The following is a 19,322-nucleotide window of genomic DNA, read 5'->3' as shown; positions in this document are numbered from 1 at the left end:
GACGGAAGTCATTGATCTTGACTGGACGGAAACCAATCTATTCTGGACGGAAAGAGATTGTATATTTCTCATATCTGTTCATTGGATTCCCGGGGGGGGGGGTAAATGAACAATAGTAGATGACCCTCCTTGAACTTTGATAAGCGAATGTTCGTTTTAATAATTTTAATATTTATATGTATCTGTGTCCGTTTTGATGTTTATGAAAAAGCTCGAAAAAGACTAGCTTATACATTGTACTAGCTTATAGCTTGTACCTTTAATTATTTTGCAATAAATGTCTACAATTTCTATCATACCCGTAAACTTTCAAAGTACAAGAAGATAATGCAATTACATTTTACATTTGAAGTAGTTACAGTAGCCTGGAGAGTGGGGTTTATGATTAGAGTATTTTGAAAGTTTGGCAAATGAAAACCAGGGCGAAACAAAGGCCTTTCCAGATGAAACAGTACATGGCGCAGCAGTGGCGAGCTACAGAAACGATAACTGGCCTTAAAACAGGCGCAAAACTGACAAATTCTACAAGATGTGAAGGGAAAAGGCATCCAAACAATCTTTTTGTGTATTTAAAGCTTGAAAAGTGCTTTAAGGAGCAATAAAATGTCAATAAATATGAATGTAAGTACACTTCAATATCGGATAATAATGATTTTTTGCCATTGGGTGTGTCAATTACATGCATTTACACTCAGACGCATTAGGCCAAACAGTAAATTGTGCCGATACAGAGTTCGATAAAGTGAACCCAATTTAGATACAGAACAAATGAAGTAAATAAGAACACATTCTCTTGTATTGGCCATTTATCGGTATTTTTAATCTTTCTAACTCTCTGAAAACTAAAATAAACAAAATGCGGTGTACTTTACAGTTTGCTAAGAGTTGATATCATGATGATACCTGACTTATTTATTTGAATTATGGTTGCTTTTGAAGTGTTAATGAAATGAAAAACCAAATAAAAATGTGATTTTTTCCGCCTTAATAGTTTATCTGGAATTGTTTTTGTCTCTGCCAACTATGGCGTGACATGATTGCGATGACTCACACGACTAGAAATAGGAACCCATGTGTTTTGTACGCACGAAAACAAATCCTACAATGAACGGAAAGTGTTTTGACGGTTCATACAACCGTTAAGTTGATCCCTGGCTGTCAACCAACATTGGAAGGGGAATGACCTTCCTTGGCACTTGTTTTGGTGAACCTAGATCAATCAAATTGATGTGTTTAATAAAAGTTGGTCTTTTTTGCACACATGTATGTAAAATATAGGGAGTGCTCTAGTTGTAAGCTTAATTGTTTTATTTTCGGGAGTACAAATAAGTTGCGGTCGTGTCTATGTGACATCCCGTTGTATGTTTCTTGTATGTACTTTCTTTATTTTCAATTTTTGCCTTTTATTAGATTTACATTTTGTATTTCATATTGTAACTTATCTGTAAGTTGCTGCCAACTGACGGCGCTGTTGACGAGAATAAAATAAATAAAACAAAATAAAAATTATATGAAGAAAATTAGGTTACAGGTTTGACTTAAAACGGTCTAAAATGGGGTCATGAATTAACCCCAGCTGATTTTTATGTGTGTCTGTCATATTTGCTCCATTTATAGTATAGTTGACTCCATTCCGAACGCGTACTGTCGATCTGTATTTGTATCAAATGTAAATACTAGTCAAAATTTTACCGTGTTAATGAATCTGAAAGTCAACATTTACTTGACATAGTAGTGAAGTAAGAACGACCTTCTAGTATTACACGGACTAGATTAGCAGCATATCAAAGTTTGATATCAGGTCATGGTCAACAGTTCTCTTCTTAGCTAACGAAAACACAAACTCGAATTTCTTTGTCGCCCCACTGAAGTAGAGGGTAACTATGAAAAATTAACAATTCTGAAATGCCAGTGTCTATTGTAAATGACATTATTTGCCCGAAAAAGCAATTCATATGAGGTTATCTATAGTCATCTTGTTTTTACAATTCTTGAAAGAGAGACAGAGCCCGCCTCTAAAATTGGCTCTGAGAAAACTTTTGTTTTTACTCAGAAACTACAACAGTGGGTGGATATCGTCTGTACCACTGCCTCTTCCGAATTTCCTCGTCCGTTTACGGAATACTATTTTCGGTTTTTGTGTCCATCATAAAGAAAGTAAAATTTGAGTTGTTAGAATTATGAGTAGAACACATGTTGGCCCGTATAAATGTCATAATCTTTAAACTCAACCATTTAACCCAAAAGATGATGTCAATCGGTCCTTTGATCATCCTCTGGTCGTATATTCTCACGAAGCTCTATATTCTCTTCTGTCTTAACTGCACTTCCATTTGTCAGAGCATGGCCGCCACGTTCCAAGACAGGGGTCGAATAATTTGAACTGTCGGCTTCCCAGCTGTACTCCGAGCCAAATACATCGCTCGCGACGAAACGCGTTCAAGCGTGGATGACTTGTCGATTCTGATGCACCGGAATAAATACTTTCAATTGACATCCCATCATGCAGCTCTTCCTCGGCCTTCATTTTTGTCCTCCAAAAGAAATAGCCGATGATGATGGCCGTGACCAATATGACACCAATACTTAAAACAACTCCGACGCCGACAATTATCATCAGCCTGACTTTTGACAGGTCAACTACCGCGTATAAATCGTCTGAAAACCAATAAAGAAAGGAAACGGAGACATTGTGTGTCGGTGTGCGATGTGTAAACGGGAAAATGTCATATATGTTTTGATATCGTTTTGATATCTTGCAAGTACTTGTAGTCTAATTTACATGCATCAAATTGATTGATATTACTTCACAATACCAAGACATAAGAAGAAAAAAAACAAAACAAAGAGAAGTGGGCCCATGATAAAAATAGTTATGCCTTCATGGACGCCGTAACTGCTTTTAACTGGGACGTGGAGCATGTTTTGAAAAGAAGGGTAAGTAAAATAGGTACAGACAGAACAGAATGCAAAAGAAAAAAGTCCTGGTTTCTCGTAGTTAACAGAAAAAATGCCTATCGCCCGACACTTAGATGACTATATGTAAATTAGTGCTACGATCCCGAGCGGTTGTCAAAGGGATCGTAAATATTGTCGATTTGTGACGCCATTCAACCCCTTTAGACGAATAAAACACGTCCAAGGAGTCTTTACTTAACACGGTCAAGCAGGAGTTAAATTTAATATATTGTTTGGATCTTATTCGCGGAATGTTTATACAAAGTGCCCGGATGTCTGACACACATACACAAATATGGAGTTTAGAGGTTTTCATAGCACACATAAGTAGCCTTGCTGCAATGCCAATAATTTATCAGACACAAACGTATAATCTATCGTCTGTAGTCTGCGAAACCTTCATCGTCGTTTCTAGAATCGATCATTGGAATAAAAGACAGAATAATTGCAGAACGCATCTTTGAGGAAAGGAAGAATAAGTTCTCGAGAAGCGAGGCACAGAGACTGTTGGCAGCACTGCTTTGTCCCATTCTCGAAATGCAAAACATCAAACCGATGGAAAATGATCATTAAATACAACAACAAGCCTTACTGAAAAATTACGCAGTAAATAGAATGACTATGAGTATTTATGATAGATTTCAGGGAGACTGAACATCACAGCCTAACAGAGTGGGAGTCAGTGTAACAAACATGGGCACACCAGTTCGGCGTATTTCAGAGTGGGAGTCAGTGTCAACAAACATGGGCGCATCAGTTCGGCGTGTTTCTCACCCCGGATGGAATCATACTAGACTTTGTTTACTGATATAGTTACCTCTGCACGGGCCTTCCAAATCATCTTCATCGGCGGCATCGATACAGTTGTCAACGCCATCACATGTCAGACTATGGTGTATACACATGCCACTGTTGTTAAAACAAGGAAAACAATATCCTTCTGCAAGAGTGTGAAACCAACATTTATGAGAAACTTCAACTAATGACGAACAGAACTACTTAGGCTATCTGTGTTGGATAAAATTCTTTGGAACGATACCTATTTATATTAAAATATACAAACTGCCTGCACGTATTGGTGCACTTACGACAATTTCTCCTTTCTGGGTATTTTGTCGCTGCTGATTTTAAATTCACGAATTGAATAAAATTCAAAAAAGTACAATAAGTAACAAGAGTTAACAAAACACAGTTGTGATGATCAAAGTATCACTGAGTCCCACAAAAAGAAAATAAATGTGACAATACATCATGGCATCAATGTATGTTACATCATGTGATCTAGAGTAACGTGACCACTGCTTGTAGACTTTGGTGTGACAGCTTACTTTTGATGACACAATTGATTGAATTGAAAAACAGTGTTACTGTCACTCACCTGCGGCACTGTGAAACGAAGTAAAAATGATTCTGAACACAGCAAGTGGTGCTCAGTGGCTGTGCTTCTTCTCAGCCGTAATGTGATCCCATTGGTTGTTGTGTTGATTGGTCCGGGAACAGTTTACATTTCCAAGGAGAGGATCCGAACACAGTCCGCCAGGTTTTGTCAAAGGGTCATCGGTGTTGTTAAAACCGTCGTAAATTTCTAGTCTATGGTTTCCACAAGTCCTCGGGTCGTTGGAAATGACACTGAAGTGTTCAAATCTTAGATTTATCTTCCATTCGTCTCCTGTTCTGAATGATATGGTACAGTCGTACTTAAAGAAGCTGGCCATACTTCCATCGTCTTCGGCGACTATGATTCCGCCGGTTTGTATTTTGTATGTACCACAGTGACTGGATTCGTCTTTACCGTACATTCTGACTGCAGACCAAATCAACACAAGACCAATAGTTAGGACAATTCAGAGGCATATGACCATGTCAAGTCTTCTCTATTTCCTCACTTTTAATCCTTATTTTGCTGCTGTTCACTTGTTGTCGAGTTTACGTCAGTCAGTGTTTGATTCATCAATCCACAAAAGTAAATCAAGTAATATGATACTATGAGGTTAGCAAAATCACTTGCCCATACCCTTCAGGTTACAGTGTCTTGGTTTTTCTTTCAGTTTGTTTTTCTTCGAGTGCTGTGGAGTTCATCGAATGACAGAGCCTGCCAAAGCCAACAATTTCTAGGAATTGTGCTGAAGATGTACTTTTCATGTTAATGTAACACTTTAAAGCGTTTTTGAATGAATTCACAATATGGAGGGAAAATTGAAAGCAGTTCAAAACTGCTCTCCGCCTTCGATTAGAAAAATTACCAATCCCGCCCACCAATCCCACACCAGGTAAACTCTCTGCTGGCCATCTAACAAAACAAATGGCTCCAATTCCTCTCCCCGCTTCTTCCCTTCCAACTATTACACCCAACAGACGAAAGGAATCATACTCAGAGTTAGCAATCAAAGTTGTCTGAATTCACCTTCAGCTGATGGTAGTAATTGTACCCACACTTATCCCTGCCTACTGACAGAGAAAATGCTCGCCTGTCTTTCAACGCCTCTCGCCCTACTTTTGAACACCATTTTTCGCTAGCAGTAGCCTTCTTGGTAGCCGCTATTGGCAATTAAATAATTTCGCATGAAGGGATTGACAAGTCTGTGTACATCAAATTTTGTTCTTGTTTTATCTCTTGGGGAAAAATCACCTCTGATGTCACAAGGGTTGCTCTGTTTCTTCAACTGGTTGACCCGCGTGGCGAGAACGTGACTATCTTTCGTTAACGTGTATGTCTAAATTTGCATTCAATGAAGGTTTTTGATTCGAGCCTTTTTCAATCAGAGGGATTGAGACGCTACGCTTGAACCAAAGTAAACGATTAATATTTTACAGCATGAAAACAGTCATATTAGCCTGAAGATTGTTACGTATTTGTCAGAAAGCATGATTTCGAACTCGACCAACAGACATGCGAGGATACAGAAATACTTCTTCTGACTGATGACTGCTTACAATCTTTAGAGCTTTATTTTCAATTTATGCTCCGCTCCATTTTGATACACCTATCAGCCATATAACAAAGCAACTTGCAGAATTGCAAACCTTCCAATCCATATAATACATTTCAGGTTTTTAGAGTACGGGAAAACTTTAGATGTGATTCGCTGAAAGTATTTCTTGTAGTTGCCAGACTTAATCTAAACCAGTGGTCAACACTCTGTTATGTTTTCAAAGTCTGTTTTGCCTCATTTACTGCTGTCACAACTGTTGGGACCTCGCTGATTTTTAGCTCACGTGTGTAAACACGTGGGCTATTGTCATAGCGATGTCTGTCTGTCTGTCCGTGTGTGTGTGTGTGTGTGTGTTAGTGTGTGTGTGTGTGTGTCTGTCTGTCTGTCTGTTTACACGATAACTCAAAAACGCCTGAACGGATTCAAGTCAGATTTTGTACACAGGTACCATGTGCTACTTGCAAGAACTGATTAGATTTTGGTCAGTGTGGCTTGCATATTAATGAAGTTATGTAATATCGTGTTTTTTCCATACAATGGTTCCCTATGGAGACGGTAATGACAGTGTAGACATATATCAAGAAATACTGCACAAAATTTCATGAAACTTTTCACAGATGGCAATCTAAGAACATTATGATGATACTGTGAGTGTCACGTCAATTATCTTCTCATTTGCATATTTAATGAACTTTTGTTATTAGTGAGATAACTCTGAAATTCCTGCACCAAACTTGATGATACTTGCAACAAATATTGATCTAATATATATCTAATTATAGTTAGAAGCATTAGGCAGTGTCAAGTTAATAAATAGCTCATTTGCATATTTTATGAAGGTTTGTAATTAGTCATATAACTCCGATATAACTTCACCAAATGTGATGAAATCTGCTGCAGATACTGATCCGACTGATATCTAACTGTAGTGTAAAGCATTTAGTAGTGTGAAATTAATTAAGGGTTCATTTGCATATTTAATGAACTTTGTAATTAGGTATATAACTCTGAAATTACAGCACCCAAGTCAGTGAAATTGGGTACAGATATTGTTTTGATAAATATCTAATTGTACTGAGAAGCATTTGGCAGTGTCAAGTTAACAAATAGGTCATTTGCATATTTTATGAAGTTTAGTAATTAGTGGTATAACTCCAAAATAACTGCACCAAATGTGCTGAAATCTGCTGCAGATACTGATCCCACAGATATCTAATTGTGGTGTAGAGCATTTAGTTGTGTGAAGTTAATTAAGGGCTCATTTGCATATTTAATGAACTTTGTAATTAGTGATTTTACTCCAAAATTAAAGCATTAAATTTGATGAAACTTGCTACAGATGTTGATCTGATAAATATCCAATTGTACTGAGAAGCATTGAGCAGTGTCAAGTTAATAATTAGCTCATTTGCATATTCCATGAAGTCTTATAATTAGTCATATAGCTCCGAAATAACTGCGTCAAATGTGATGAACACTGCTACACATACTGATACGACAGATATCTAACTGTGTTGTAAAGCATTTAGTAGTATAAAGTTAATAAAGGGTTCATTTGCATATTTAATAAACTTTGTAATTAGGTATATAACTCTGAAATTTCGGCACTAAAATTTGGTGAAACGTGCTACAGATATTGACTTGATAAATATTTAATTGTGCTATGAATCATTGAACAGTGTCAAGTTAATGTAGGGTTTATTTGCGTATTTAATGAACTTTGTAATAAGTGATATTACTCTAAAATTACAGCATTAAATTAAATAAAACGTGCTACAAATGTTGATCTGATGGATATCTAATTGTCCCATAAAGCATTGAGCGGTGTCAAGTTAATTGACAGCTCTCGAATATTAAATAAAGTTTTGTAATTAGTGATTAAACTCTGAGAGTACTGTGCGAAGTTTTAAAAAAACCCTGCTACATATAGTGATAACATATATCTCATTGTTCTGTGAAGCGTACTACTATTAATGAACCTGTTGTAAAACACGTGAGCATGTTCAGTTCATATCTGGTTATATTTGCCGTAAGTATGCAGGCCCAGCTACCAGTGTGTAACTTAGGGTCTGTGAAGTTTTACGAGGGAAGAAATAATAGTTGTGGACTGTTACCCATTAATACATGGGATAAATAATGAATACTTTCAGATGCGTTTGATTTACTCCATTATGGCAACTGAGTTATGGAATTGAATTTTCATTCTCTGTTTTACATTGTAATGGTGTTAATTGTTTCTTTATCACCATATCTGTGTCATAATCTTCCAAATAACATCTGACTAGGAGTGAATGCGGTACACACAGTCCCCCCCCCGCCTCAAATTACCATTCCAGACCGCATCGCTTTCACAACTTCATTATGTCTTTCACGGTAAGTGATGGCAGATGTGTCCCGAGGCGTGGGCAAATGACCTGACCGCAGTGGAATTTCAGGCATCAACGGACTTCCAAGAACGTAACATACCACCTTTGATTTGTCAGCAGTTCAACCCTATCAATCTATAATCGTGTTTAGTTTATCCAAATTAAAGACATTGTTACTTGAAGAACTAAACTAGCCCTGACTGATTTAATTTATCCAGTCCACTTTCGGTACTTCTATTTCTCATATTCTTGTATTTTCCCACATGCATCACTCGAATTTTCATAAGAACTACCATTTTAAAATATCCAACTAACCAAATCCGCGATTTTTATAAGAAATCCTCACTTAGAATATCAAATTTCTGTCTTTTGGGTTTTATTTTTCCTCAAATCTCGAACTGCTGAAGAAAGGTTTTTGTGAGTGTCCGTCGCTATGGTGCAATATATAGCTAGAACTCTGGAGTTTTAAGTACTCCGAAGGTTAACACGCTTAATCCAGCTTACCCTACATTTTTTGTCAATAACGTCGACACGATTAAGCTTCCTTCAAGCAGCGAGCCGCAGGGATACTAATTTGAACCTTGTAGTGAATTGTGACCTCGAGTATCGTTGTCAATAAATCTTCGTGCCACGGCTTTCATGATAGTGGTTTGTTGGACTCTGGTGACCACAGCGACGATATAGCAATGTTCTTTTTCGCTGCATTCTTTTAAACGAACTACACTGTACACTTCACAGCTTCACGGCATGAAAATCGTTCCGGTCACAACATTAAACACTGAAATTACTAGGGCATGGTTATGCAGACACAATAATGTTACTTCAGCTGTGACAGTATGAAACAGAAAAATTAATTTCACGATAACATCTTTATAAATGCTCCGTCTACAGGTTTACGCTGTAGTGAAAGAGACTCGTGTTGTACACCAGTTTAATAAAACACCTATCCAAGGGTAATATGCATGCGAGTAAGCCAAATGTAAACTTTGACAAGGTTGCATGTTATTTTTACCCAGAATTTTAAAACTTTGCTCCATTTTCAACTAACCACGGTTTTGAAAAGTCTGTAAATCGCTTTCAGACATTCATTCACTTTGTCATGAAACTGTCATGACCTAGCACAGTAGCTTGTGAATAGGACGCCTGTCTGCCATCCAAAAACCACCCTCCAGAGACCCTTTTTCAGGATCTATGTCCTCGCTATGAGACAAAATAAGGAGGACATGCCATTGCACTACCAGTATTCACCGCCAATTGTGTATCAGTGTACAGTACAACCATCGCATTATTGAGACACTACAATCTCGCAACGGTTGAAGCCAGAACAGTCATGGTTTATTAGAAACTACACGCTAATCAATGACGTGATGCTTGGTAAAGGGACAGCTAGTATAGTGACGTATTTCATGAATTCAAAATGCAAAGGCAAAATGTGAATAGTTCGGAAACAAAATGGCAAAGCTACTTTTCTGTAGGGGATAAGACAGGCCTGGATCTTTGAAATCTTCTTTCTCAGTGAACTTCAGAAATTTTGTGACACTGCAATTCACGTATAGACAATCAGTTTGACTGAATTATGGTTTTTTTTATCCGCTCAGTTGCAGCTACATGTGACAATATTATGACTGCATGGAAAGTTCCCGAGTCTGAGGTCTTATTGATGACGTCATATCTTCCGTTATAGACCGACACACTGCCATGTCGTTCCACAAAGTCTACCACCTTGCTGGAAAGACACATAATGATACAGCTATAATCTATTGACTCATAAAGTACAGTTAAACATGACATTTATCAAAAATCACTATATTCCTTTTGTTTAACGAAACAGCCGCAACTTGTCTACCTACTTTCATTTACAGTAAATATACTGTATTGCTTAGGACACAACAGTCGGGAAATTTTACAAAAACGCTATCCAATGTTTATTTTATTTATTATTTATTTATTTACACTTTTATTGAGCGGCGAGTTACTTGTACAGTAATTTTCATCGGGCTCAAGCAAAATTACAATAATTACATCTACAAAGGAACATTCATTTTCACATAATCTTTAAAGTCAGCTTTAAAGGTGTACAGAACAGTAGTTTGTTTGATTTCAATTGGTAAAGCATTCCACAGTTTGGCAGCACGCTATTGAAAGCTACGTTGACCATATTTGAGAAGCATCTAGGTACATAAGAATCCTGGCGAGAAGTAGACCGTGTATGATGACTATGTACATCACTCTGAGCGGTAAACAAATCAGATAAATACTGTGGACCATACCCTTTCAAACATTTAAATGTTTCAATTGCGGTGAAGTAAAATATTCTTTGTCTGACAGACATGACATTAAGTAATGAAAATAAATCCACTGAAGGGAAATCAAACGGAAGTTCAAAAAGCGTACGTAGAGCTCTTTTCTGAAGTATAAACACTTTATCAATATTCTTAACTGTTGTGTTCCCCCAAACTACACAGCAATAATCAAGAATACTCTGGAATAGACCATAATACAGTACTATACGCTGATCAAACTACACAGCAATAATCAAGAATACTCTGGAATAGACCATAATACAGTACTATACGCTGATCAAACTACACAGCAATAATCAAGAATACTCTGGAATAGACCATAATACAGTACTATACGCTGATCAAACTACACAGCAATAATCAAGAATACTCTGGAATAGACCATAATACAGTACTATACGCTGATCAAACTACACAGCAATAATCAAGAATACTCTGGAATAGACCATAATACAGTACTATACGCTGATCAAACTACACAGCAATAATCAAGAATACTCTGGAATAGACCATAATACAGTACTATACGCTGATCAAAAGGAATATAAGTACGAAGTTTACGTAAAAATCCAATGCGCATACTCAATTTCTTGCATAACTTATCAATATGAACATCCCAGGATAAGGTTTCATCTAAAGATATACCTAAAATCTCCCCTGAAATAACTTTGTGGATCTTGGTGTCAGCTAACCCTATAGAAAATGAAACATCGGAATTATTCAAATGACCAAACATAAAAGGTGAAGTTATCAAAATGCATTTTGTTTTCCTTGCGTTTATACGCATATGATTATTGGTTATCCAATTAGAAATTGGTAAATTGGTAAAAGTGTCTCTATCAAGTATTGTGCGGTATGTGATAGACAGCCACATACGGCAGGAGGAGAGCTCAATCTTCGAGGTAAATTTGTAAAAGTGTCTCCATCAAACTATTGTTCGAAATTATTCGAAATGGAAATTCAAGAAAATGGCGTGCCTAAAGGTACGTTTTCAAAATTAGTAAACCCACTCTGTAAATGTCTACACATTCCAGACTTCATTGAGGATTCTCCAATAGTACAAATGAAAGTGCACCATGGGATATCTCAAGTATTGTGCGGTATGTGATAGACAGCCACATACGGCAGGAGGGGAGCTCAATCTTCGAGGTAACACTGTGACCACACGTGAGAAGAGCTCCCTGGGGTTAATATATGACGAATGTTTATGAGGATTATAAATGATTTTTACTGACAACGTAGTAGGACTTAATTTTGTCTCGCGATTATTTTTTCAATGATTTTGAGTCATGTCATCTGCGTCTTCTTGATATGAGGTATTTTAATGCGGAAAATACTTTCTACTAGGTATTTCCGGCGAGACATTAACTTGATTTGATACAAAGACAAAGATTACCGGTACCATCAACGATGTACATGACATTTGCAGGTTGTTAGACCATAGAGTACAGTGAGTCTTGATGACAGGGAGTGTTCATGGGGATCATATAGATCAAGTCAGCACGTAACCATGGAGATCACTTTATTGGGTATGTATCCATGGAGATCGCCAAACTTGGTCAGTGTGTATCCATTGGGATCACCGCATTTAAGTCTGCGCATATCCATGGAGAACTTGTGACACTTGACTAGGTCGGCGCAAATATCCCCATCGCTATCACTAAATTGGGTCCGCAAATATCAATGGAGACTACATCATTGTCAAGTAGCTCTGTGTGTTTCCACGGTTCATGAAAAAGGAGAGGTCCTACAGACAGTGGTGTTTCTAAATCGTTAGCTGTTTGTATACACAGAATGACATACTTGATCGGAGCAGCCAGCCTGTCAATGTCAATTAAGAACAGCAAAGACAGGGTAGCAGAAATAGAATGAAGATCATTCGGTCTGGCAGGTCATAGTAGCCTGAATATGCAATCAATAACATTCTGCTAGAAAAAAATGATCAGTTGTCCGCGTTTACTGTCATCATTTTCCTTCCATAAAACTTTTAATTGCATTTAGTTTTGTTTTATTTGATTGGTTTCTGAACTTCTGGGTGACGAAGTTTATCAATAATGGTTAAGATGAAGATTATATATATTTTGGGTAGAGCAGTCTTTATATCATAGATTTTCTTGGTATGGACTTGCAGGGTTATGACAAAGTTACTTTTGTTTCAAAAAAAAGCTTCGGAAATGCACAAGCGGTATGTCTGAACAACAGGCTTCCCGATGGATATTTGTATGTCGTTATTTTCATGAGGATTAACATCCAGGGTTAAGGGTCAAATGAAGCAACAACAGGGGGTTTGCCACTAGCGATAACCTCTTGCCAGAGTTGACAGACAGCAGCTGAGAAGTCATGACGAAAAGAATGAAGATGTGAAAATGTAGAAACGCGACTGTGAAAAATCACTTTAATAGATCTAACGTTAGAAATAGTTACATTTATAACAAGCAATAGATAGATATTAGACAGTCGCCTCATTCACAATGGATCGATGGTTTCTTGGCTACTTGACAGGCTGCGCATATGAGCAAGTGGTAAGAAAAATATCATGTTGCAATGGATAGATATCTTTATGGAGTTCATCTAATGTGTGGTGTATCAACTCATGATTTGAAAAAATCTTAATAATTCTTTGGAACTGACTGTGCTAACTATCCAATACGAATATTTCTATCACTGTTTGGTGAGCGAAGGTATGCGTTGTTTGGCCAATTTACCGAGGCCATCAGGCTGTGCTGTGGATATTTGCGCTGGCGAAATTAGAAAAGCGTGTCTAGGATATCGATCTGTGTTTATATTCTGGCGGAGAACACGGCAGCCAGTTGTTAATTTGAAGTAAAGGTTAACAGACAACGAGTGTTGTTGTGAAGTAGGACGTCATTATGACAGTGAAATCACACTGTGCGTACATGGCCCTGAATATCAAATCGTGTCTGGCTATGCTTCGTAATATAAACCGAGTAGGCGTAAATCAGTGTCTGGCTACTGTACTACCCAGTACTTCGACCGACCGTTTTCACCCTCCAAAATGTCCATTCGACTTTCTGCAATATTTTCTGCACAACACGAGCAATCTGTTGGCGGGCTGCACTTACCACACAACATGGAAGTCAAGAATTAGCCAAGAATGGCAAAATGCAGAATTTTGAAGGTATCACAGCGTTACTACTCACTGTTGGCTTATAACTAAAGGTGAATGGACATATGCGTGTGTGTACAAATGATATATGGCAATTTACTGTCATTGGTCAAGCTACTCTAAATATATTTAAAGTACTGGCTACAATTTTTAGACTTCCAGATGGTTTGAGGTCGTTAAGAGTATATAATGGACATTAAATGCTATCACCATATCGGATTTTGTCATTTTACTGTGATTATACAATACATAACACGTCCATATCACACACATGCCTCATTCCACCGTCATTTTAAAAAGTTTTATCGACTTCATGACTTTATTTTTAGCAGTCATTTGTTGTGCCTTGCGGCATTTATGGTGCGGACTTTTCAATCAGTGAACAAAAGTGAGTAAGATTAATATACTCCAGTGAGATGAAGAGGCGAACGTAACGAGAATCACCTCCTGATCTGTGAGTAAAGTAACTTCTTGTCAAAGTTGAGCCTGCACTTTGAAATGTGTCACCGAAGAACACATTTATGCACCGCAGCCGGCCGATTAGCAAGTCCTTGTCACGTGACGTCAACGACAATATGCGACGTCGCTGAGGCTTGCTTGTCAGTTTGTCCCTGTCACTTCTTGTAGGAGCTATGTCATCTACGCCGACACGGCATCTCAGTGGTCTACTGGAATCTGGCATAGTGACGTCACACGTGTGACAATTTCGGATATGTAAATTTGGGGCTATTTAGGTATTCTGCATTATGATTTTGCGAGGAATTGACAATGTCCCTCCTTTAATAATATATCCGTGATATATTATTCGGTGTTTTAATAGCTGGAATATAGTGCAAATATCTCCAATACGAGCATTTTAAGTAATAAATTGCAGTCTCCACTGCAAAAGTGTGACTTTAAATTGCAACATAAATGTTGTATGAAAGATAATTAAACATTCCCCTCGTTTTCTTTTCAGAAATAAAGAGACCTGTTCAGTAGGTATGGACTTAACGTTTACCTAAGAGATCCAATATTTTTCTGAACATGCAAGTGTAATTTTAAGATTGATAGGGTTTTACGCCTTGTTAATGCAGTTTTCGATTACAGTCGTCTTTAAACTTCACAGCAAAACACATTTAAGTATTTCATTCTGAATACAAATCAATGTCTTGGATGAAATTGCTGATCAAGTTAGTAGATATATATAATCAGCATCTTTCTTCAAAATTTTAACTAATTTTTGGAGTTAAAGGCTGGTATGGTCTCGACCTGTAAAGGCGGCCATTTAGTGACTTAGGACAGAATCAAACGAAAATCCTTCTCTTCTGAAAGTATAATCTCAACGATGGAATGCCAACCGTCAAGCTTTCGGTGTTTAACTGGCAAAATCTCAGCTTGTCACTCCTCATATTTCGCAGACTACAAAAGGTTTTTTTCGGAATTTAATCAAAGCAACAAACGGAAATACCGGCGAAAAAAGACCTAAGACCCTAAGGAACGACTGAAAACAAAGTTTACAAATAAACAAACATTAACACATTTCCAGTAGTACAAATTGCAGTCTGGTTTACAAAGGGCGCAAACTACGTTTTGGGATGGAGATAGTTTCTACCTCCATGGTTCTGTGGTGGTGCAAAGTGTTTCCACAGAATTCAGGGATTGTTTGTTTTAAAAAGTTTATTGCACCCTACATTTTGTCAAAAATGTAACTGCCTCAGTGTCTTCAATTAAAGCTTCGTTCGCCATTAAACTTTGGTGTGTTTCCCATGATTTCTGTTCTGTTGGTAAATAAAAAAGCTTTTTGTTCTAATTCTAAAATCATGTGGGAGTGTTCAACTTGTCAGTATGCGTATGTTCTGTCCAACATTATCGTTGACAGATGCATTTTTGTTCTGTCTACAATTCTTTCGAATACTAACATTGAGTATTGTACAGATGTTTGAGGGAGTGGAATCTGCAAACGATAATGAAAGAAGCATAAGTGTTTACAGTCATTGCCAATTTAATATTTGCATATAGTCAACAAGTCCGATGCGCAACAAAATAAATCCAAAGTCTATGATAATATCGCGATTGAATCATCTATCGATGAATATATACAGCTCTCGCATGCTAGTCTCATGAATCATTTTCTTGACCAGATATCTCTAAATCCGTGTGATTAAGATTTTTACTCACAAGGAGCGGTCTAAAATGTTCCTTTATTCATTTATACAAGTGTATTCAGCCATTGTAAAGTGTTGGTCACCGTCACGGTGATATGATTGAGCTCAGGCTGGATAGTTCTCTGATTTCAGTCGGTAATGAATTCGACACCTTAGTGGCACGGAAATGAAATATCCTGACCAGAAGTAGAGAGTATATATAGTAATCATGAACATTCCCTTGTGAGTAAATGAATGAAATAAATACTGGCCCAGAACCATTCATACATTTGAAACTTAACATTGCCATGAAATAAAAAATCTCTTTCTATAATTGACACTACATTAAAGGTAGAAAATCAAGCATCTTAAGGAAATTCCATATCCTAGCTGTTGGTGTTTTATTAATAGATACTGTTTGCTTCGCTGATTCGCTCGAATATGTACATTGTACTACATCGTACTACATTATATTGCTATCGAATGCCTTTCATTGGAACAGAACGAATTCGTATGTTGACGGCTCAGCAAATGTACCGACGAGCAAAGTACAGGGTTCGTAGCATTCCTTTCTTGTCTTTCTAAAACTCAAACAAGAAGTCTTGGGGTTTTGCACACTGTATACAAGATTAACTAACCATCGCATCGTATAGTTTTCTGTCATTTGGAAGATAAACAATGAGTTTTGCCAAGGACATTGTCAAAAATTTATTTTCTTTAGTCGTACTGACATATTTCCATACTAATCGACCACTTAGAAGGATAGCAACTTTATCGTGTTACATTACACAACATGTGTTATTGGAATTTGGCGTTGTAAGAACAAGAAGTCACCAAATGACTCAAACAATAAAAGTATCCACTGTTGGCAGCACATCAACATGATAGAGTTTGACGCTATTTTAGTTCAAATTTGTTCATCAATACTGGTACAATTTTACGTTCAATCAGGTTTAAAGCGTGTGTATCTCTCGATGAAACGGCACTGATTGCCCTCTTTGCGTACCATGCGTAAAAGGTAATAAACTAAAATGCATGCTGTCATTTAGCCGGTATGTGACGTCAACAAAATCTCCTTCAAGGATAAAAATACACACTATAAGTTCATACTCAAAGCTTATCGGGCTATAATTTTATTCTCTACGGGAAAACAACCAACAATACATGTCAACGAGTTCAACAGCTGAGAGTCGAGGCATCTATGTCAGAGACTTTGGGACCAGACACTCAAGATTATTGGCTAGGCGGGCCTCGACAAGTTGACTATCCCAGTTTGCTGCTACTATACTGTTCCCGTGACGTTTGTGTGTCGACTGCTTGTTGACCGAAATCTCCTTGTTTATATCTGTATCGGTTTTCACCATGGATGTAAATTAAACTGTACTGGGCCAAGCTCGATGAAATAAACTAGGATCTGGAATACAGTTGTTTGAAACAATGTCGAATCATAAGTACGCAATGGCCAAGTCTCATCATTGACGTTGAAATAACGATAAATTATCAGATGAAAAATGGACTCATCATTTACATATTGATACAATATTTATAAAACGATGTAAATTTCAGGCAATGTGTATAAGGCCTTTTCAGTTGACACAGTTTCGTCCATCACACAAGTTCATTGATTCACTGACTTAAGTGTCGTTAGGACGGCCCATTTTAAGTATACAGTGTTACCTTTTTTTAACGAAAGGGCTTCGATGTTTCAACACATCAATATATCGTTACACTCGCACTGTTTTACAAAAGTCCCGGTTTTCGAGAATTTTTAGTGGAAAAATGACGTCAAGACCACACGCGACCAACATATCTGGTATCTCTGAATTCCAACGAATATATATACAAACTTCTCCGTCTGTATGTCATCTGCCTATTCGAAGTCCAATCTCCGGGGAATCTTGTAAAATATCAGCGAACCGGTCCAAGCGTCATAATAACAGCAAAGTCTACAGTTTTTTTTCCCGTGACCTTGCTAACACTAGTACTACTGTGTACTACTAGTACTACTAGTATTGTACATTCTGTTCACCTGCCAACGTGTAGTGCAATCGATGACGACAAGGATGGCGATCTATATGAACCAAGTATTGTGCCGATAGCCTAAACGTTTAATGGCCCTTGTTAAAGTGAGGCAGAGTCGACTGAATGATCTTCAGGTCTTTGCTGTATAAGTACATTGACGTGTGTGAGACAGGCTCAGACGATAATATTGGACGGTAATTATCGCAAACCAGTGGCTGAAAATGTGATTTGATACGTAGACATCTCGACTTGCTTTGTCAGCTGTTAGTCGGCAGCTGTATCAAAGAAAATCCTGCTGAACCATGCACATATCTTTCAAACGTTTGGTGTATAACGTCAATCTGATTGAGTTTTCGCGTGGGCATGCCACTTCAATTAAATACACCGTACTGAAACTTAAAGCGGTACGGACACGGCGGTATGATGTCGTGTCGAGACTGTATTCGGAGCATAAACTTGCTAAAAAGGGTCGTTTAGTTTCATGAGTTCTACAAATAAAATTCTTGTTTCAAAGAAAGTATATGACAGCTGACATGTATGAAATAGTCGTCTTTCAACGATAAGAACAAGTAATCAGTTTACGCAGATGTCAAGTCATTCCAACACAATTACAGTAAAGCCCGGCAGTAAAGTTGCCCCTGGACTTTATCGCCCTAATTATACTTGCCTTCTCGATTACTTGCTGCGCACGGGTGACAGGCAAAGGTGAACACCACCAAAACACACACTTTTTTGAACCTGACTGCCGCCATTCTGCACGTCAAAGCCTGTTCTCCTTGTCTGTCTCAAGCAAGTTTCAACGGGTCACCGTTCCCAACGCTGATAAGTCATCTTCCAGCAGATTATAGCATTTGTTTGTATCAGTGTGTGTACACACCGAGCTGTATCAGACACTGATGTCATCTTCCATGATTATTTGCCGTCTACGACTCGTACGAAACAAACGACTGACCGAATAAACACACATAAAAATAATCTTGATGCAGACACTTATCACGGGACCGAGAGTAACACTGCTTATACCATGTAGACCGAGTCAAAGCTGAATTTTCCAGATCCGAGTGAATTATCTGGTTAGAGGGTCAGAAATGAAGAGAGGCCCTCTAAGTGAGCTATGAAACAGTGTAGCTATATCGCAGTATACTGTGATGCGTATAGCACTTTAACATATTTCTTGATTAACAAAAACAATAAATAAAGACGATATACGCCCCTGTAAATGCATCTGAAATTCCTTGTTTTAATTATGAAGACACTCTTTGCTTGTTTGCATAGATTTACTAGTATCTTACAGTGAGTTGGTGATCACACTTTGCAGCACAAATGTCGAAACTTTGTGTGTATTGACGAGGAATATATATTAATGGTGTTAATTCGAAATTATATCATACTCTGGCATTGATATACCCAAGTTATTATTTAAACAGGTTTTACAGGACGTCCAGAAATTGCAAAAAAAGATTTTCAATATCATCATCGCGATAGTG

At 37.6% G+C, this 19,322-nt stretch overlaps 1 long non-coding RNA gene across 1 annotated transcript; it reads right to left on the bottom strand.

Annotated features, from left to right (window-relative positions):
- Window positions 1–138: 138 nt before the first annotated feature.
- On the bottom strand, window positions 139–18,862 carry LOC139130402 (uncharacterized). The gene is made up of 4 exons (XR_011551843.1): window positions 18,499–18,862; window positions 4,337–4,758; window positions 3,776–3,898; window positions 139–2,658 (listed from the first exon to the last, which is right to left on the bottom strand). It is a non-coding gene; the product is annotated as an uncharacterized lncRNA (long non-coding RNA).
- Window positions 18,863–19,322: the final 460 nt, after the last annotated feature.

The sequence above is a fragment of the Ptychodera flava genome, chromosome 4, assembly GCF_041260155.1.
Source record: "Ptychodera flava strain L36383 chromosome 4, AS_Pfla_20210202, whole genome shotgun sequence".
Lineage (NCBI taxonomy): Eukaryota > Metazoa > Hemichordata > Enteropneusta > Ptychoderidae > Ptychodera > Ptychodera flava.
The sequence above is the reverse complement of the archived record's forward strand: the minus strand, read 5'-3'. Positions and strand labels throughout refer to the sequence as shown.